This window comes from Chionomys nivalis, chromosome 1 (genome assembly GCF_950005125.1).
Source record: "Chionomys nivalis chromosome 1, mChiNiv1.1, whole genome shotgun sequence".
Classification (NCBI taxonomy): domain Eukaryota; kingdom Metazoa; phylum Chordata; class Mammalia; order Rodentia; family Cricetidae; genus Chionomys; species Chionomys nivalis.
Window position 1 is genome coordinate 117259476 of NC_080086.1, and position 22230 is coordinate 117281705.

Below are 22230 nucleotides of genomic sequence, written 5' to 3' on the forward strand. Positions count from 1 at the left end.
TCAGTGGAGCCAGGGACAGAAGGATGAGCCACGGGCGAGCCTGCTTCTCATCAGCATGTGCTCTTGGACCAACATACTCTAAGAAAGGCAAACTCTGGGACAGAGTCCCCCAAGACTGCTCAAGAACAGCATCCCAGCCCCCGTCAGGCTCCTTTCTGAGACTAGCTTTGAGAACTCAGGCTGCTGGGCTCCCAGTCTTGTCGTCTTGCTGTACTAACCGGCAGTCCAAATTCTGTCTTACTCCTCACAGGGTCCTCCATTCCCCTCCACACTGCCCCAGACTCCTCTACCCTGAAGTTCTTTGCCCTCTTCTATCTTACCTTCCTTTCCCTTGGCTTTTCAAAGGAACATACAAAGTTCTACGTCTCCTGCAGATTGTTGAAATCCGATTGTGGGGCCTTTGGCTGGTGAGGTAGCATTCCAGGCCATCTGCAGCTAAAACCTTTGTCCCCACATCATTGTGTGTCTGTGGAGGGGAGCAGACTCCTCTTACTGGTCCCTAATATCTGGTTCCTCTGTATGTGCCACATGTGGAGGAGGACTGAAGCTGAAGAGGTCCGTGCAAGCTTAGGAATGCATTGCGCACACCTCCGATGGGCTGGTCCCCATTCCGTGGTCAGGCGGGCTCCTGCTCCAACCTCCTGTTTTTGCTAAGGCTGAGCTTAGCTTTCTGTGCCTCTGCTCTGTAACAATGCTGCATAATCTAGAGAAAGAATGCCTTAAGGTCAATATCTGTGTGGCTGCTCTCCCAAATAAGGAATTCTCAGATTCCTGCATGCCAGACTCCCCAAAGCATCTTTGTAACCAGCTGGACGCTGGCTGCCTCTGGGAAGTCACTGGGTGTGTATACCTTCAAAGGGCTGGGATTCCCACTAGCTGCTGTGACAGGACTGGTATCAGGGAAGCAAAGTCCAGCTTGAGGGCATCACGAAGATGAAGATTTTCCCCCAAACATTTGCTGTGACTGTGCAATACTCATTCCCAGAGTTTTCCCTTGAAGGGGAAACCACGAGTTTGGGACAGAAAAGAAAGAAAGGTAAGGCGCATGAGCGTGCCTGGCCCTCATCTGGGTCATGCAGAGCACCCACAGGCGGCATGGATGCATTACCAGCACATATGTTGTACAGCCACACTATTCAATCACAAACATTTGTGGTGTTTTAGTCATGTGACAGGAAATACCAATTGCACAATGTTAAACCACAGCATAGTCTACAGTGTCTTCAAAAGTTATCAGCTTTGGTCTCAGCTCCATTTCCCATTCCACCACTCCCTCATGGAAATTAACCTTCAACTTTCCCAATGTAAGTTTGGGTCCTGGCTCTTTCCCTTAGCTGGCTCTATTGTTTATCCATTTCCTCAACTTTGATAGTAGTGACAGATGTCTGCTCTCCTAGGAGACTCTTACCAAGTCCAAAGCCTGCTTCTAAGAGAACCCTGTCAACTGGGCCCATCGAGGCCTGAGCAAATGTGAACACTTTATAATGTTTGGGGGCATCATCCTTAGGATAACAGAGGCCTCCTCAGAATGCCTGCCTGGGAGAACGCGGGGCTACCTAAAGACTGTATCCACTAGCTCCTGAGACAGGGCCCTAGGCTCCAAGGGACAGTAGGACTGACTCTAACGACAGGTATGTAACCACCCAGGGCTCCTGCGGGACCCCCACTACTGCTCTGTGGGTTCCTGCCTCCGCTGCACAACTCCACGCAGTCCAACAGAGCTGAACCTTTCCCTGCTTCTGATAGCAATCCATTCTTGCCCTGGGGGTGATGGCACACACATTTAATCCCAGCACTTGGGAGGCAGAGGCAGATGGACTCTGTGAGTTCAGGGCCAACCTGGTCTACAATGGGAGTTCCAGGACCGTCAGGGCTGCTACACAGAGAAAACCCTGTCTTTCGGGGGCAGGGTGTGGAATTCATTCTTGCCCTCATGTATGAGCAGACAGCAAACCAAACTGCGCCAGAGGGGTCTTCATATGAACAAACATTTGGAGTTGGGTAGGCATTATGGTTTAAAATTGTTGTTTGGCGGGAGAGCTGTCTGGCTGTGTTGGGTTGTGTTATCTTATTTTGCTGTGGTGCTAGGTGTAGAACTCATGACCCTACCCCTATGCTAAGCATGAACTCTACCATGGGGATATATACCCAGCCGTGGATTAGTGTAAAAGAAGAGAACAGAAAGGAGGAGGAGGAGGAGGAGGAGGAGGAGGAGGAGGAGGAGGAGGAGGAGGAGGAGGAGGAGGAGGAGAGCAGAAACCGGCTTGCTGTCTGTGATGGTGGAGCTCCACGATTAACTTACCTGCATTTACAACCACCATGGAAACACGCCTCTGACCCTGAGTGTTTCAAGGAATTTTTAACTGAAGAAGAAAGACCCACCATGAATGTGGGTGCCACCATCAATGGGCTGGGGTGTCACACCAAACAAAAAAAGTGAGCCAAGCACCAGCAACAGTCTCTCTTCTCCCTGACAACGGATGCACCGGGACCAGCCAGCTTATGTTCCTGCCGCTGTGGCCAGTCCACTGGAAACCAAACTAAGCCCTTCCTTCCCTGAGTATTTTTACCAGGTAGTTTGTTACAACAATGAAGGAGGGACTAATAGAGGTTTTCTACCATTAGACGACCACAAGAGTTGTCAATCGGCAGCCCTCGCCTAACCCATCCTGAACCCAGACTTCTAGCCTCCAGACCTGAAAAGAAGAAATCGAAAGATGCCATGTCCCAAAGTAAGAAGTCAATAGGAGTGAAATAAAAAGAAAGACAGACAGACAGGAAGAAAAAGACCCAGTGTCCAGTGTGCTGGCAAGGTCCTGATCTAACGGATCAACCGGTCTCTTCATGGCAATCTCTTCCAGTATTCATGTTCTAATGAATTAGAAAGCCCGCTCATGCTCCCAGGAGCCTCCACAGGGAGGGAGAAACACATAGCTTTCCTTCAGAATAGACATGGTGTCTATCACACTTGGAACTGGAGCATACACAGCCAACTCTAACCCTGACCACCTCAGCCTTCTGTCTCGTGCTGACTTCTCTATTACAGCCTTGAGGCTCGGCTCTGGCAGCCACTTTCCTTTCCCGGTAACCACAGCTGCCCACATCAGGGACGAGCCCACCTTTGCTTCCACATGGAGAGAACTTTGCCTTTGACTAGAGCAAGCACGCAGGGCAACATCTGGAGCTCCTATCACTGTCCCTCTGGATACCGCACTGAAGCCTGCTGCCCTCGGACAGAATCAGTAAAGGGTGAGAGAGATTCAGACTGTTCCATTAGGGTGGGGCTCTAGAAGGCTGCACAATATTCAGTAGGGGTTCTGCCTGTGGCCCTGGGACCACAACTGTCTCCTCCCTATGCTATACCCCACAGCTACCTGTTGCTCCTTACCCACACTGGTCAGGTCTGAAGTCTGTCCCAGCGGGAATGTCTACTGAGAGACCAGATATCAAAGACAGTAAGTATCTCAAGAAAAACAAAGAGTAGAGTCTGAACACAAAGTTAAGGGCCTTGCTGTGCTAAGGAAGGGTTCACCGCTTGCAGTAGAGAAAGCCACAGGGCACCCACAAGTGAGTCTGAGTAGCTTTACAGAGACGGAAAGAGTAAAGGAGAAAGAAACACCCAGGATGGCCAAGGTCAATACTGGGCTGAGACCAGGGTCAACAAAGATATGGGGGTTCAAGATTAAGTAGCTAGGTCTGGGGAGACTAATGTAGGAGGTATAAGATCAAGCTGCCCTTCTAGGGCAAAGGCAACATGTGGCCTCCTAACCCCACATGGGCGCTGGGTCCCTGGAAAGTCTCCATCTTCAGGAGCCTGTTTGTTCCCTGTGTTCACAGGTTCCGGGCAGTCCTAATAACGGCCTTCTTCATGATCTACCTCCTTCTGCTTTCAGGAGCTGTGTTAAAAGGACTCCAGGACTGCCCACTCTCCAGAAAATTCCACCCACCCTAGCCATCAGAAGACAGACAAGCATTCTTCCTTGGGGTGAGCGCCTCACACAAGGCCTGCTTTCAAGGCTGCCTTCTGGCATTTGGCTTCTGTGGGCTCTTCAGTGGAAAAGAGAAACACAGAGAGAACTAAGAAAGCGCACTATCCCCCAGAGACCCTGTGGTTACCAGATAACCAGGGCTCCTGAGTTTTGATTCTGAATTCTTCTGGGAAACCTTAAAAAGGCTGTTCAAAAATAATAAATAAATAAATAAACAAACAAACTAATTGCAAGGGATCTGGGTATGATCAGGCATCTTATATACAAATCTCCCTGCAGCCTGTCACCCTACCTGAAAATTAGCAAATGCTATTTGTGTATGCGCATGTATGTACATGTGTATACCCTTGTGTGCCACGAGAGTGTGTAGGACAATTTGTGGGACAACACAGAGGAAGGCTTGAGGGTTTGTCATTAGGTAGTAAGATCTGAGAGGAAAGTGCCTCCTCAGAGCAAAGGGAGCGCACAGCTTGTTGACCCAGCTTGAGGTCTGAGCCCACAGGCATGTCTCTAGGGCCACTGGGCTGGGTCATTTCTTCTTAGACAGGCTCCTCAACACCAGAGGGCTTCAGGGACCAAGCTCAGATCCTCTGGCTCTGCAGCAAGAGCTTAAACCACTGAGCCAACTCACAAGGCTCAGACTTAAAGTTTTAGTGAGGTTAATAAAAACCAATCCTTTTGCTATAAAAATTGATATAAATAGTATTAAAACACTTTGTCTTGGTTAACATGTAATTGTTTTAGTGTTTTGAGAAAAGACAAAGAGGTAAATGGCCCAGAAAGGATATTTAATTCTCTAAAATGGAATTCTTCCCCTGACACCTGGCAAGTTCTGCTCACCCGTGTATGACTGGCAGGGACAGTTATCCAGGACAGTGACCCTTGGAGGCTGGGCTCTGGGGCACGTAGGTGCTATGTCTTGGTACACCCTTGTACCACATGCACCTGGGCTTCTCACTGAGTGAAGTTTGCAACACCTCCCTAAGTTCTGGCTTCTGTGTTGCGCACCCCAGAGACCACAGGCCCTATAATGTCTGGCCGGTGACAGGCAATTTTGAGTGTTCAGTTTTAGAATCCTGGAGTGCACCTTCTGTGCCCGGAGGAGGTTACCTCAACTCCTTGAGCTTCCGTTTCCTCAGGTGAGAAATGAGATTGTGTTACTGTTGTGTTTGAACACTTGTCTCCCACCACACAAACACCTCTATTCTGAAATCTAATCTGCAATGTGATGGTACTGAGGGACGGGGCTGTGGATGGGTGACCATGTCCTGAGGGCTCCTCTTATGAGGGGTACTGGTACCCTTATAAAAAGCCCTGGGGCTGGAGAGATGGCTCAGTGGTTATTAAGAGCACTGGCTGCTCTTCCAGAGGACCCAGGTTCAGTTCCCAGCAGCACATGTCAGGTCACAACCGTCTGTAACCACAGTTCTAGGGGACACGTGTCAAAGTGCAGAACACAGACCTCAAGCTCAGTCACCTCCATCTTGGGTTTCCCAGCCCTCAGGGCTGTGAGCAGTAACTTTCTACTGTGTGAGCGAGCTCTCCTGAGGTGAGGCATTTCGTGGCAGCACACTGAGCAGCTGAGACAGCCAGCATCTGAGAAACGGCAAGGAGAGAAACAACAAGGGTGGCCTCTGCTACAGGGCCCTGCTCCTAAGGATCGTCTAGTCTGGTAGAAAAGCCAGAGAAAACAAGAAATGGGGGATAAAATGTGCGTTTTCTCTGCTAACATCCATGGAAGGCAGAGGGTGGACAGCAATCCAGGCCCCCCTGACGCAGATGGACGCTCCAAGGGGAGAGGGCAGAGGTGCAACAGTAAACCAAATGGTGATTGGCTCTGCCTGTGCTTCTTATTTATTTATTTATTTATTTATTTATTTATTTATTTTTGGTTTTACAAGACAGGGTTTCTCGGTAGCTTTGGAGCCTGTCCTGGAACTAACTCTTGTAGACCAGGTTGGCCTTGAATTCACAGAGATCCGCCTGCCTCTGCCTCCTGAGTGCTGGGATTAAAGGCGTGCGCCACCACTACCCAGCTTCTGCCCATCTTTCTATTAACTTGGGTCATGTGCCTATCATCACCAGTGTGAAGACGTTCTGCCATGTGGCCCTTGGTCACCTCGGGAATAAAATTCATTATCTACGCTGATCATCACTAAGGCGGGTCCTGGGTAATCATGGCTGCCTGCGTGTCCCACAGCAAATGATTCTGAGTTTTCTTCAGGGCCAGACCTGGCTGCTACTGACCAGAAACACCCACATCTATACATCAGCTCCACCTACCAAATGAGAGAACAATGTGCTTACTTTTGTCCTCGCCACCCCCATGGAATTCCACAAGTGTGTATGTGTGACTCTGCAGTGGCTTGAGCCATTGTGAAATTAGAGAATTTTTCTTTAAAGCACATAAGGACAAACCAGGCATCAAAGATTGGCCTCCACTGATGTCTTGGTCCCAAATCTAGATATTAATAATATTCATATTCCTAGGTTTGGGGAACACTTGCAAACCACATGTTAATTTTATCATATTTCAGACGGTACTGAAGCCTTTGAAATTCTTTCACATGGAAAGATAGGCCAGATGTGCGTAACCGGACACCAGTGATTGGGTCTGCCAAAACAGGGGCTGGCCCGGTAGCCTCCATTTAACCTCAAGGAGCTCACACTCTGAGTTTGCAGGCTCCGCCACTGAACTCTGGGTGACTTCTGCTCAGGACGCATGTCTGAAGCCCACCCCAGGTGCCTTTGTATAGCCCCGTCCAGCAAGACCCATAAGTTCCTAACGCATCCAGCCCTGCAGTACGAAGGCTCAGCTGGCTCTCAGTGCTGACTGCTGGCCGCTGGCCAACCCTATTCCCAGCTCTACACTCTACCCACACCCATCTCTCCACCACAAGTCCATTCTTCTCCTGTTCATTACACACAGAGACCCCCTTGTATAAGTTGCCCATGCTGTTGAGTCTGGGACTCACTCAGTCTACGGTGAGTAGGGGTATAGTATTCTAATAGCTCTGCTTCTCTCTGGCTCTCCATTTAAACAAGTCTCTAATCCCAAGGCTTTGCCAAGATGCCTTCAAACTTCCATAACCCACGAGGATTCACTCTCCAAAGAACGGGTCTACTGAGAAGTGGGTGCCTCCCTGTCTGAGCTCTCAAAGGCTCCAGCAAGCACGCTGCAGGCACGTAGCTTCTACACGGTGAAGGACCACAAAGAACACCTCCACTTGCGTTCTTCCAAGCCTCACCTTTCCCTCATCCATCAGGAAAGGTTGTTCCTGTCACCTGAGTTCAGGAGGCTCCTGGCTGCTCTAATGGTGCAGTGTGACAGATGAGACAAGTCAAAGCACAAAGATAATGTCACCTTTTCCCTTGCTGAAGCTCCAGGACAAAGGCATGGAGGCAGCCTCTGGGTGTCCTGGCAGATAAACCTTCAGGGTCGCATTCTCCATCACTATGTTTGCAGCCACAGGAGAATCTCTGAGCAGGGACTCCAGCTGAGCCCACTTCATCTACAGATCCAGAAAACAGTATAGAAACTCTAACTTGAAGTCTTTACTGTTGTGGTATATGCCTATGTGGTAAAATATACATAAATGTTATCATTTAACCATTTTTAAGTGAATATTTCAGTGTTATTAAGAACATTTGTGGAGGAGCGGGAGAGATGGCTCAGTGGTTAAGAGCACTGGCTACTCTTCTAGAGGACCTGGGTTCAATTCCCAGCACCCACATGGTGGCTTGCAACTCCAGTTCTAGGGGATCTGGCACCCTCACACAGACATACACGTAAGCAAAACACCAATGCAGATAAGAACACCTGTAGACTGGGGAGATGGATCTATGAGTAAAATGCTTGCTATGCAAGCTTGATGACCTGAGTTCAAGTCCTGGGAACTCAGACATAGTAGTACAAGTACCTTTAATGCCAACTTGCCCCTATGAGGAGGTGGGAGACCAGGGCAGGAGAATCTAAAGGCCAGCAAGCATGGTTTATGAAAAAGCAGAGGCCATATCTCAAACAATATGGAAGGCAAGGACCTACAAACACCCAAAGGTCTTACCTCCAAACACATGGTAACATATGTGCAGCTGCACAAACACACACACACATGCACACACACACACACACACACACTCAACTACTGTTACCATTCATTCCCAGTATGCTACAAGACAGTAAGTCCTTGCTACCTCTTCCAGCCCCTGTCACCACCCACTCAGGTTCTTTCTCTGTGGCTTTAACTACTCTCAGGGCCTGCTATGACTGGAACTTTACACTGTTTGTCATTTGAGTCTGGTTATTTCTCTTAGCACAATGTCTTCAAGTCTCGTTCATTTTGAAGCCAGTATCAAAAGTCCATCCCTTTTTAGGACTGTACAATCCTCTACTGTATGGATATACATATTTTCTCCTCCACCCAACCCCTAACGAAAATGTCTATTCTCTATAGAAATAGTTATTAGATCAGAGCAGTCAATGGCTAGGACAGCAAAGTCCCAAGCTGAGGACCTGGTGAGTCTGGCAGAGGCATGGGCCTCTCCCAGGAAAGCTCAGAGTAGCTGTGTTTGGTGAGTGGCCCAGAATCCAGGCTGGGGCTTCTGAAAGCACTTGTCATCAAAGCCTAGGTGTCTCCTCAAGTCTCCACTCAGGCCAGGAACTGATGGAGTTTTACGCCTGGGTTCCCTGTCCCAGTGTAGGCTAAAGACCTAAAGCCCAGGAAACATTTGGAAAAGTCCCTGACATCAGGCCAGTTCCACTGATCCTAGAGTGTCTCACGGGATCTCTATGAGTGAAGAACTGTACCCAGGAACGTACCCAGGAACCAGGGAGCAGATGTTTATCTCTGGGAAGGAAATATGGCTGCAGCATGGATGGCTGGGGAAACTCACCCCAGGCAGCACAGGATCTCACAGCACTGGCTCAGAACCAGTGGCAGCCACGTTGGAGAAGAGATTCGGCTAACTACTAGTGAAGGAGACATGCAGGGTCCATGTTGAGCCAACAGGATGATGAAAGTCCATATTTAACATCCTCGTGCAGCTTTTCCCAGCTCAGGGGCAGCAGAGCCTTACCATCTCAGCAGAGGGTTAAGGGCAGGGCTCAACCCTTGGAATGGTACAGAACTTGGAAGACGGTGAAGAGGACGACACAGGCTGAGTTACACAACTGAGCCCTGCTGTGCCTGGGACAACAGTCCTTCCCTCACTACAGAGGGATCAGTTCTACTGTGTCTCCCTCCTCCAAACGCCACATCAGCCACCAACTGCAACACCCAGAACCACAGGTCTGCCTCCAAGGCCTCCGTCACCTTTCACAGAAGACAGAAAGAGCTCCATCCTTTCCACAGCTTCCCTGAAGTGTGGCTACCTACCGGGAAGGCTTGGGATGAAACAAGTCACCCACCTCAGGTCCTGATTGTAAAATGGTGGGCTCTCAAGCCTCAGGGACTTTGGGGACTGTTATATAGCATGATGAACGTGGCCTTGAAAGTCTGGAGCATCGGGAGCTGCCGACGCTGCTGCTGTTCTTGGGCCTCGGTGCAGACTCAGACTCTGTGTCTCTAAGAGCCTGGGACTGGCTCCCGAGCGAATTTTTCTGGTACAATGACCACACAAAGAGAAAGGCTTTGCTGCAGTGTAAATCTAGTGATGTTAGCAAACAGAGCGTGCTGTCCAGGCCAGAGGCCAGCCGGGAAGTAGGGAAACTGTCCTGGCCCAGTTGCTCTGCCAGTAAACTAAGTGCTCCACTTAACCAGTCTCTGGGCATCTTTCTTCTCATGTGTATAATGGAGCTTGCAAGCTACCCACATTCCCACCAAAACTGGAAGGGCAAAGAACATGAGGAAAGAAAGAAAAAAAAAAAAAAAGACTGAACATGTAGAAATGTAGCACCATTAGCATGGCGAGGAGAGGAAAGTGAGGTGACATTGTGGGGAAGCGTGCTGCTTTGAGGAAGCAAAGAAAACTCCCGGGTGGTACCCAGAACGGACTCTCCAAGTCTGAGAGTCAGAGTCTAGGTTAGACAGCCCTCCAGCAGAGCAAAGCAGAAGGGCGGGGAAGAGGCCTTTGGGGAAGAAACCTTCTGTCACCTGAGCAGGAAGCCTCCACTCTCTTGAGCATATACAAAGTGTTGGAATGTCCCCAGAGAACCCCTGGCTAGGCCATGTCCTAACACACTAAATCTAACTCAGTTAGCTCTGCTTAGAGTCCCCAAAGGCCAGTCTCCAGGACAGTATGGTTCACCATATCACATTGTAAATAGGAAAAGCATGAGATCCAAGAGTTTAACTTAAAAGGATGGGAGAGGGGTATTCCTCCTAGAATTAAAATTTTTTTTAAGAGACTTAACTTAGTTCAAGTTCATAATTCAGTAATGTGTGTGTGTGTGTGTGCAGCACACATGTGGAAGTCAAAGAACAACTTGTGCGCACATGTGTGTGGAGTTGAGAGGTGAATTTTAGTGTCCTCAGGTGCTGTCCACCTTTGTGGCGGTTTGAATGAGAAACAACCCTCACTTGAACACTGGTCCCCACTGGTGGCTCCGTCTGGGGAGTTCGAAGAAGTAGATCATTAAAACGGCGGCCTTTGGGAGGCCATAGTCTTGCTTCACTCCAACTTTCCTTTCTGCTTGTGTTTGCAGGTGAGGATGTGACCTCTCAGCTTCCTGCTGCCATGCCTCCCTCCGGCTGCCACGCCCACTCCCTCCGGCGCCACTCCTTCCTCCCCACCACCAAGAACTCTCAACCCTCTAACACCATAAGCCTAAAATAAACTCTTTCTTCCTTGTGTTACCTTTGGGTGTGGTGTTTTACCACAACCATAGAAAAGTGACTAATACAACCACGTTTGTTGAGGTGGAATCTCTCACAGAGAACTGGAGCTCACCAATTAGTCTAGGATGGTTGCCCCTGAGCCCCAGCAAGCCTCCTGTCTCTGCCTCCTTGGCACTGGAATTAAAGGCATGGGCCACCCTGCCTGGCTAGAACTTTTTAATATGATATCCCTACTGAGGAACTAGGCAGAAGCTGCATAGACTCCTCCAGTGATAAAGACCTGATTATTTTGTGAGCTCATTTCATTCTGATTTAGACAGGATTCAAGTCTCCTCTCTTTCTTCAGGATCCACCCACACGGAGTTTAAACAGCTTTCCTCGTCCAGCTTTTAGCTAACCCAGAGAAGCTGATGATGACCGGCACTGGGTCTTCCCATACTTCCTAAGAGCAGAAGCGTGCATGTTCATTCAGCCTGTCCCGGGCAGCACATTGCCCAGCCCTTTACCCTCTTGTGGGCAGTCGCTAGCCTCACCCACACACCACCATGAGCCTTAACCTCACCCTGCCATGAGACATGGCTGTTGCTTCTGCTTCAGCCAGTCATCTCATCTCACAAGCCTACCCACGAGCTCTTGCTTCTTACACCAGTACAGTCAAAAGCTGAGGGACTGTCGTGAGTGTTAAGAAAAAATAAAAAAAGAGGCGGCTCTGCTGGCACAAGATATCCAATTAGGTCAAATCAAACCAAATCAAAATGCCCATTTATTAAGTAAGGCACTCTCGGGTAGCTGAGTGCATGGTGGAGAGATAGGAAAGCAGGGAACCCATGGAGACCTGAAAACCACATGTTTCTTCTCTGGGAGCCCACTTAAATATCCTGTGGGAGTGGTTCCAACCCTCCTCAGGGAGGAGTCAGGACCTGGCAAGCTGGGATTTGGAGTCCGGACCAAAGCAACTCCCAGGCCAGATGGGATGGGATGGATGCCAGGGGCTGGAGGGCTACGCTCCAGACTTAACAACGAGGCCAACACTGGACAGTCCATAGTTCATTCCACTTGAGCAGAAGACAGCAAGTTGTTTGTCTTTAAGAAATAACTCTAGAATATTCAATGGGTCTTGCATACTATGTTTTCTCAAATTACATCTGACAAACAGAGCAAGAGAGACCCAGAGAGGTAAAGTGTTGATCTCGGAACAATACAGATTAAAAAGATGTATGTGAACCCTCACTTTGTCTCCCACATTCTTCGTATTGCAGTTGAGTGTGAACAAGGCTATCTTCTGAGTACGATCAGGGCTAAGTTTTCCCTTCTTTGCCTGTTTATTATGCATTCTGTTCATTTTTAAATAAACAATAACCCACTTAGACACTGATATGTGTTTAGAATTATTTTAGGAGTTGAAGTAATCTTCCCCTAGGGATCTGTGTCTTGGGGAATGTGCTCATGCAGTGTGTTTATGCATGTGTGTGTTTATGTGTGTGTGTAATTCTGTCATACATAAACACATTCAACAATGATCACTCGGCACTCTTAAGGCAATGCTGGAAGTAAAAGCACTCGCAGTGTGCTCCACCAGAGAATTCTCCGCCTGGTAAGGGCAGCCCTCAAAAGCTATCTTAATATGTCAAAGATGAATGAAGGGTTCCTTGGCCTTAATCAAGTATGATGGGAACGAGGGTGATAAGTACCCATAATTGGGGCTGACAAGGTGGCCCAATAAAAGGTGCCTGCCACCAACCCTGATGGCCTAAGTTCCATCTCAGAAGTCTTCATATGAGGAGAGAACTGACACACAATCTGTCCTCCCACCTCTACATGTGTCCCTACACACACACGGCATAAATCCATCTATTAAAACATTTTAAATGTCCATAACTGAAGGGTGGGGGTTGTGAGGGACTTCAGGAAGAACGGGGCATCGAATGAAATAGCCCCCATGGGCTCGGGAATTTGAATGCTTAGTCACCAGGGAGTCTGGCTAGAGAGGCACAGTTGGAGAAGGAGTAATGCCCAAAAGGCTCACGGGGATGGGGGGACCACCACAATAACAACTTTGATTTCATCCTAAAAGCAATGAGAAGACAAAGAGACATTTAAAGAAAAATAAATAAAACAATATCAAGGCATGGTGGCCCACGTCTTTAATCTCAGTACTCAGGAGGCAGAGGCAAGTGGATCTCTGTGAATTGGAGGCTAGCCTGGTCTACATAAAGAGTTTCAGGACAGAAGAGGATGCATAGGAAGACCCCGGAGAGAGTAAGGGATGGGGAGAGAAAGAGAGGAACTGTCAAGTCAAAGCAGGAGAGATGGACGAAGCCTTCGAGAGAGAAGCTGGGACTGGACCTGATGGCTCTTGCCCTAAATGCTTTCATTCAAAGTTCAGAACAGAAGAAATTGTTTATCGTGTACATCTCTCACAGTTTGGGGACAATTCTCCAAAACTCTGCCAAGCTCCTCATTGCTCCCCAAAGGGACCCTATCCCAGAGAACACTGCCAATAGACTCACAGAACAGTAAGGGGTGCCACATACATCAAAAGATGGTGGAACAATTCTAAGCAAAGCAAAGTCAGGGTCCAAGAAGCATTGAAAAGTTCCAGTAACACAGCATAAGAAAAACAGACAAGGAGCGTTCTAGAAGAGATGGGATTAAGGGACTGGGTGAGCTGCTGGATGAAGAATGAAGAGCACTGGCAGTTTAGGAAGCCAACAAAGGAGCAAGCGCCTGCCTCACGTGAGCAGAAGCTACACATCTGTAAGAAAGAAAAGCACATCCCATAGCCTCTCCCTCGCCCCTGTGGGAGCGGTGATGGGGAGGGGGGGAGACTCCCCCTGTCAGACAGACAAGCTGGAGGGAGGCTGGCGCACAGGATGCGGACGTGGAAACATCTGGTAGGAGAGGGGATCATGTAGATGAGGAGGAGGCAAACCCTGCGGAGCAGGGGCTGTGGAAGGTAGCCCAACCCTCACATCTATACAGCTCACACTCAAAGATGATTGACACCGAGGATGACGTCAGCCGGCCAACGGGATTTCTCTCCTCACTGGAGGAAATGATAATCTCGGCAAGTCTGCACCTTCTCGGAGGACCCTGGCTCTACCACCTGATTCTCAGCAGAGCTCTGATCACTTTTCCTACAAAATATTTTTTTCCTTACAATTGGTAGTGACCCGATGGACAAAGGAACTGGGATGCTCACGACATGTACGAGACCCTGCTTCAAGCCACAGTGCCACAGGCCCGAAGGTGCAGGAGCGGGGTCTCTGGGTGTAAAGAGTCGAAATTTAAAGCACGGAAATTTAAAGAACGGAAAGGAAGAAAAAGGGAAAGGAAGACAAAAAGAAAACAAGGAATGTATGCTCATTTTCCTTTTGTAACCCTCCACATAGGCTTTGAATATGGGTTGTAGTGAGCTAGGATAAAGCGCTCCCAGGGACGAGTGGCCAGGATGCCAGCCCTGTCACCGAGTCCCTAGGCTGCAGCTGTGTTGAATTAGACGCACTGCTGTTCCCATGCAGTCCTTGGCTGAGCTCCGTAGTGGAAAAGCGATTTTTATGTACAAGCACAGATATTTAAATGGAAGTGTGTCCGTAATTTCAATTACATTTTGTTTTCATAGTGATCTTTTTTTCTACTTAAGAACTGACTTAGCTATCAGCTCCACTGTTTCTTTTTGTAAATTATATTTGTCTGTTTGTGCGCTGAGGATGGGACAGCGCGGCGGTGGTCAGGAGACAACTTGTATCAGTCGGTTCTCCAGTGCCTTTGCCCACTGACCTACCTCCCCCTTGCATCATCATAGTTGCTGCTAAGACTCTTGCAAAACTCAGCATTCTTGAGATACGGATGCCAGAGGACCCAGATAAGTGATGGTTATCAAATAGGCACATCTTCGGTCTTCAGTTCTCAAGGAACAGCTAGTTCAGTTCCTCCTCCCCTGGTCATGCCTTTATGAATACTCCACCCTCCCACTTTCCCAAGTCTCAGGCCCTTCATGGCCCACCAGGAAAGTCTAGGGCCGGAAGCAGCGAGACTGGTGCATTTAAAACATTAACATGAATAACGAAATTAAGGGTTTGGTTTCTTTAAGAGACAAACCACCAACAAATAAAGCATAGAGATGATTCTGATCAGAGGGACATGGTTCTTTGGTGGCCACAGCCACCCTGCTGAAAAGGTGAGAGGTGCCAAATGGCCAAATCAAAGACTTAAGGAAACTCATTCAAGAGCATTCAAAATTGATGACCGAGAAAATGGGAGCTCTTTGGAGGTGTGGCCAGGGCCTCTCAGGTTAGACTCCATGAAGCACAAATTTGTTGGAAAGAACCTAAGCAGAGGGTAGGCAGTGGGAGGTGACTGCATTTGTGGGTACTAACAGGCCCAGGGCTTACTGTGTCCTGGGATCTCACTTGGATTCAGATACACCCACTAGGTTTCCTTATTGCTGTTTTTATAGAGGAAGCTATTTAGCTGCAGAGACGTCAAAGACTCGCCGAAGGGTGCACAAGCTTGCACTATGGTCCAGTTCTGCCTAACTCCACTGTCTGTTTGCTGAAGTGGGATCAGAGAAAGCGGTGGGCTGTGTTCACTCTTGTTTCCTTAAGGTTAAGAAGAGGGAGTTGGCGAGATAGCCCGGCAGTTAAGAGTACTTATTGCTCTCCCAAAGGACTCAAGTTTGTTTCCTAGCCCCCTCCCCAACTATGTGTAACTCCAGCTCCAGGGGGTCTTCAACCCTCTTCTGACCTCCATGGGCAACTGAGCACACATGTCATACACTCATAAAGATATACATGCATATGCATAAATGACAAATAAATAAACATAGAAGTACTGGAAGTGCTAAGCGGAAATACTTCGGGAAACAATCCAGGCAAAAACTTTCTCAACGTAACCCAACAGCACAGGAAATAGCCCCAAACACAAACAAACTGTGCACAGCAAAACATGCTTTTATTAGCAGAGTGAAGAGACAGCCTGCAAAATCCGAGAACATCTTTGCTACCTGTGCTTCAGGCAAGAGCTTAATACACAGAATATAGAAAGAACTACAAAAGCTACACACCAAAATAATAATAAAAAACTATCAATAAATGGGCCAATGAAATAAACAGCAAAAAAAAGAAAGAAGGAAGAAAGGAAAGAAGGAAGGAAGGAAGGAAGGAAGGAAGGAAGGAAGGAAAGAAAGAAAGAAAGAAAGAAAGAAAGAAAGAAAGAAAGAAAGAAAGATGCAAATAGCATTCAAGGTCTAAGCAGGTAAAAGGCACTTCTCCCTTCCCTGTCTCCAGCCGGCTGAATCCCGAACCTGCCTCCCAACCATGCACACCCTCAACCCCACTGCCGCCCTTCGAGTCAGAGATCCAGGGGTGCAGGTGGCACCAGCAGTGGAAGGGCTGTTGAGGCTACCTGTGTGCGGAGGTAACAACACTGACCACAGACGCCTCGATGGCATTAAAGTCTTCCCCAATGAAGAGCTCCTCACCACTGTCAAAGGCCCTGAGGGGACCCCTGTGCAGGAGGCCTGTTCTGTATAAAGCTCCTACTGGGCAAAGACTTTCCTGCCTCCCTACACAAGGGCTACTTCCTGACAAAGATCTTCTACCAAATGTCTGTGCCAATGGTGAAATCTGTGCCGGCATGCTCACGAGGACTGGATGGCTGAGCTGGGCATCTGACACACACTGGTGACCATCAGGACCTGCTGATTCACCCTCACCCAGACTCTACACTCATCAAGGAAGCAGGCTGCCTGCTTTCCAGAGAACTATGAAGAGAACGCTGCCCGGTTCATCTGCTCACAGAGATCTGTGGGGGTGCAGGGGGCAGCAGCAGGAGGAGGGTTGAGACTACCTGGAAACTGGCCAGTGGGGCTACATCCTTCTCCTTTGACCCTCTGACCCCAGGGGTCCTGGGAGGAGCTGAGGGTCCCATGAAACAAAAGAGAGGTATAGCTGCAGCCAAGAAGGTGGACAAGAGGCAGGCACCGAGGTGACTGTAGGGGGCTCTTCTCCTTCTCCTTCAGTCTGTCCCCTCCCATTTTGTCTCTAAATTATTTATATTATGGCTGCGGTGGGGCAGGAGGGGAAGAATCTGGATTTGGTTTTCTAAATGAAATTGGAAAGGCAAAACAAACACACACACAAACAAAAAGGCCTGAAAACCTAAGTCTAATCCCCAGAACTCACAATGTGGAAGCCAAGAACAAAATGCATCAAGTTGTCATCTGACCTACACACACACACATACGCACGCACACATGCACACACGAACACATGCTGTAAGCACATGCAAACACACAAATGCTGTAGCACATGCACACACACATGCTGCAGCAATGCATGCACACACTCTAGCACATGAATACACACACGCTCTAGCACATGTATACACACACGCTGTAGCACATGAATACACACACGCTGTAGCACATGTATACACACACGCTGTAGCACATGTATACACACACTGTAGCACATGAATACACACACGCTGTAGCACATGAATACACACACACTGTAGCACATGTATACACACATGCTGTAGCTCATGTATACACACACGCTGTAGCACATACATACACACATGTAGCACATGCATACACACACGCTGTAGCACATGAATACACACATGCTGTAGCACATGCATACACACACGCTGTAGCACATACATACACACATGTAGCACATGAATACACACACGCTATAGCACATACATACACACATGTAGCACATGAATACACACACGCTATAGCACATACATACATACACACATGTAGCACATGAATACACACACGCTGTAGCACATGCATACACATACATCTGTAGCACCCACATGCACACACATACTGTAGCACATACGTACACACAGAGAGACAAAAAAATTTATAAATAAATGTGTTTTTTAATTTCATTAAGAAAGTATTCAACATCCAGAGCCATGGGAGAAGTGCAAATTGTAAGTACTTTGAGATCCCATCTTTCCCTGTAGTCTGATGATGTTAGCAAGCTCTTTGGTCTTTTTGGGGGGCACCACCCAGCTCCCAAATGAGTCACACACAAAGGTTTATTCTTCATTATGAATGCCTGGCCTTAGCTTGGCTTGTTTCTTGCCAGCTTTTCTTAACTTAAATTATCCCATCCACCTTTTGCCTCTGGGCTTTTCCCGTTCTCTTACTTGTGTGACTCTTACTATTGTCCCGTGACTGGACAGCTGGACCCTGATGTCCTCCTCCTTCCCTGGTCACTACCCTTCTCCCCCCCCCATTTCTCCTTCTATTTATTCTCTCTGCCTGCCAGTCCTGCCTATCCTTGCTCCTGCCTTGCTATTGGCCATTTAGATCTTTATTAGAGCATCAGGTGTTCTAGACAGGCAAAGAATCACAGCTTCACAGAGTTAAACAAATACAACATAAACAAATGTAACACACCTTAACATATTCCCCAAGACTTCCCCAGTCAGATTGGTTGTCATCAAGCAAACCACTCACCATTGCTGGTGAGGACGAGGGAAGAGCGTAAGCTATTATGTAGCCACCATGGAAGCCAGCGTGGAGACAGTGCAAGAAACTAAAAATACAGCTATCCCACTGCTGGGCATCCGGAGAAAAGTGCATTTGTCCGCTACAGAGATGTCTGTACTTGCATGTTTACTGTCTCGCTATTCACAACAGCCAGGAAACGGAGACAGCCTGGATGGTCATCAACAGGTGGATGAATGATGAAAATGTGGCCCAAATACACAACAGAATTTTACTCAGCAGTTTAAAAAAAAAGAAATCTTAAGAAAAATGAATAGAACTGGGAAATGTTAAACGAGGTAATCCAGGCTCAAAAAGATGAACGCTACACAACCCTCTCAAGCGTCAATACACATATTGCTAAATATTGTGCTTAGGTGAGGGAAATGCAGGTAGAGCCAGGAAGCTAGAAGAGGTCCATGAGATGGGGAAGCAGTCTTTAAGGTGAAGGAGAGAGAATAAAAGAGTACGGTGTGAAAATGGACAGGAGACACTGGAGGCAAAAGGGTACAGCAGGGGAGGTAGGCAAGAGGGATGAGGGGAGGGTGGGGCAATCATCCAAAATGACATGCGCAATGTCATAAGGAAGGCTATTGCTAGGAGCGAGATTTAAAAACAAAAGGCCTTTCTTAGATAGAGATGATGGCACCCGATTATCATCCCCACACTCAAGAGTCTGAGGCAGGAAGACTACCATGAGTTTAAAGCCAGTGTGGGATGCAACAAATATCATACCAATCAAGACTTTGGATGGATAGACAGACGGACAGATAGATAGATATTTGAAAAGGTTTAAAGTAAACCTCTAGGTTAATTTAAATAAAAGAATTGGCACAAATCAATATTAAGTATATAAAGAACATTAAACTACAGTCAGTATCTATGAAGCTACAAAAGGAAACTGTGTGTAACTTTCTGGTATTAAATCTAAGACACAGACAGGGCTGGAGAGGGCTCAGCAGTTAAGAGCACTTGTTGCTCTTGCAGAGGACCTGGGTTTGGCTCATTACAGTCTGTAACACCAGTGTCAGTGGATCTGATACCCTCTTCTGGTCTCCAAGGACATTGCCTGCGTGTGGTGAACACACACACACACACAAAACACATATACACATAAAATCTATCCAACTTATTAATAGGACTAATTTAAACTCCATAAGCACAGGAAAGCAAAGGAAATGTTTCTATTTTAGCTGTTTTGACAGGGTTTCACTGCATGGCCTTGGCTGTCCTGCAACTTGCTATGTAGATAAGCCTGGCCTCAAACTCATAGAAATCTGCCTGCCTCTTTTTTCTAAGTGTAGGGACATACACTGAGAACAGAAAGAAACCTCTTATTTGTTAAATATAAACAAGACCTCACAACAGTCTAAGTGTGATCGTTTGGGGAGGGATCCTTCACCCTTATAGTGACCTTTCTTTCTTTTTATTTGAGATTTATTGATTTACTTTTTTTTTATATTGTATGTAGTAGGGTGGGCTTGTGAGTGCAGATGCCCATGGGAGCCAGAGGAGGGCATCTGATCCGTTGGACCCTGAGTTACAAGTGGCGTGAGTTCTGGGAACCAAACCAGTCCTCTGCAAGAGCAGCACTCACTCTTAGCCAAGCTCTTGCTACACAGCCCTGGCTGTCCTAAACTCACTCTGTAGACCAGGCTGTCCTGGAACTCACAGAGATCCACCTGCCTCTGCCTCCTGAGTGCTGGGATTAAAGGCGCATGTCATCACACCTGGCTACAACATGTTTTGAATAAGAAGGTCACCATTACTGGAATCATTAGTCTTCCAGAAATCTCTCCTTGAGAAAAAGAGAGACACCCTCCGGGCATCTAAGTCAGCAGCGTTGTTTTTGTTTTGCTTTGTTTTATTTTGGGGTGGGGGTATCAAACAAACTGAACTTTCTGAAGAAAGTAGGTAGGTCCCATAAAGGAGAAGGATAAAGTGATCTCCAGGGCCTGGCTGCCTGAGAAAGTGGCCAATGCTATGTGACTGAGCTTCAGAATCAGGCCAAATATCCTCATGTGCATTAAACCAGCCAACCCTGGCAACGCATGAGATCACCCCTGGAGCCAGGCTTCCAGATGCCAGCTCACTACCCTGTTCACAGAGAACTGAGCGTCAGGACTCACTCACTCCTGTCCCTCACACTGCTGTAAAGAACGGCGACCTCAACGGACAGCTCTGGAGACATGGTCTGCCGAGTCTACTTCAAAACTTCCAGCCTTATACTGGAACTGCACCGGAATCCCATGGGATTCCTGGAACTCCAGTCTGGCTGGGAAACTTCCAGAGAATTCTGGATACATCTCATGAGGTAGAGATGTTTCCCAACTATGCTGTAAGTCTGGAGCAATTCTCAAAGACTTCCAAAAAGAAAAGACATGGGAAGACGAAGGATTTGGGAGGCAGATTTTTAAAGCAATCAAAATAATTGTCTCTATTAAAACAAGAACTATTTCCCTTTTTGATTTTTCCATAACAATATTGCTAATGTATGTGGACAGCAGTGCCTGGGGTATGTAGACTTTCACTACTGACCTAAGTCTGAGGTTTGCTATCCACAGTTAGTGCCTGTACAGCCATAGCAAATCCCCCTCTAATCTTGGTTTCTGAATCTCCTCAATGAAAATAATAACAGTTCTTTCCTCAGAGACTCCGAAAATGAAATATTCCATGTGCGTGTTTAACACTTGTTGAATGTTAGCTATCATTACTGTCAAAAACTGAGTAACCCTGGCAAACACACAGAAAAAGAAAAAGAAACTATAATCCCCCATCCATTTCAAAGCATATAATTCCAATTGTTACAGGTGTATTTTCAAAGAGCAAAAGGCTAGTGCTTTCTAATCCATAAACTTGCTATTTAAATTTACCCCATACTCTGAGGATCTCCTATGTGACGCAGTATTCAGTATGGTACAGTGTTTAAAGGCCACATAGCGTTCCTCGGGCGAGTCTACTTTTTGACAACTGTTGTAATCTGCTGGCCTGGTCTGTCACCCGGGTACCCGTCCCTTCAAGAGACAAGCCCCTCCCACTCCCAACCTCCCCCTTAGGCCAAGGGAAGTAGATCTCCCACCTCTTTTCCATTCTCTCTCTCTCTCTCTGCCCTTCTTCTAAAGAGGCAGCTTCTGCTTCCCTCCCTTCTCCCACCCTCCCCTTCCCCTCTTCTCCCCTTCCCTTCCACCTCCATAACCTACTAAATAAACTCTATACCCCAGCTGTGTCTGCATGACGTATCTGTCTGTCTTCCCCTTGGCCTCAGGCCACCCACTAGGGGACCCGTGAGGCCTTGGGTGGCCAACTGCTGCCCCTCGTGGGCCCACTGCCCCTCGTGGGACCGGCCTCAGGTCCCACCTCTTCATGAATGATAACGACAACCCCTGCTCTCTTCTCTCAATATATAGGTTTCTAGCCCATGTCACTTGGCCAGATGGTAGCTGACTTTCTCTTGGCTGTTTGGAGATATGGCCTCCACCTCACTATCCATCACACTTACCCTGAGGTCAGGGACCCTTCTGTGGTCTGCTGACATCTCCAGAATCTCACCGTAAAGCCCACACCGAGCCGTTTCATCAGACTTTGCTGCTGGATGCCTGGCCCACACCGAGCAGACTACCCTGTTTAACTAGATTCATTCCACACAGTGAGGAAGGGAACATTGCCATAGGGCAGTTATCTCCAAACAGTAGAAGGTTGACTTCCAGGGCTTTAGGACATGATTAGAAATTCCCAGGAAGAGGAAGAAACAAAAGATTCTTATCGGGGTGCATTGTTTTTCTAAGCAATGGGGCCACACAAGTTCACCACTTAGGACCTGCACTTAAATGAAGGCGGGTCTTTACTCTCTGAGACCACTGACAAAGCCTTACTAATTCACACAAATGTGAGCTGTCAAACTGGGCAGAAGTGAGTTAGAGCCTGTTTAAAATAAGTCCTCCCCATTTTC

At 47.7% G+C, this 22230-nt stretch overlaps 1 protein-coding gene and 1 pseudogene across 2 annotated transcripts in view; one reads left to right on the forward strand and one right to left on the reverse strand.

Annotated features, from left to right (window-relative positions):
• Ston1 (stonin 1) overlaps positions 1 to 22230 on the reverse strand; it is a 44175-nt gene that overhangs the window by 19513 nt on the left and 2432 nt on the right. The window contains exon 1 of one of the 2 annotated variants that reach the window (XM_057766405.1): positions 21781 to 21852. The exons of the other annotated variant lie outside the window; for it this stretch is intronic. The gene's annotated coding sequence lies outside the window, so the exon portion shown is untranslated. Of the gene's footprint in view, positions 1 to 21780; positions 21853 to 22230 lie in introns of those variants that run through there. 2 annotated transcript variants of the gene reach the window in all.
• Positions 13761 to 16757, forward strand: LOC130883320 (ubiquitin-conjugating enzyme E2 S-like; annotated as a pseudogene).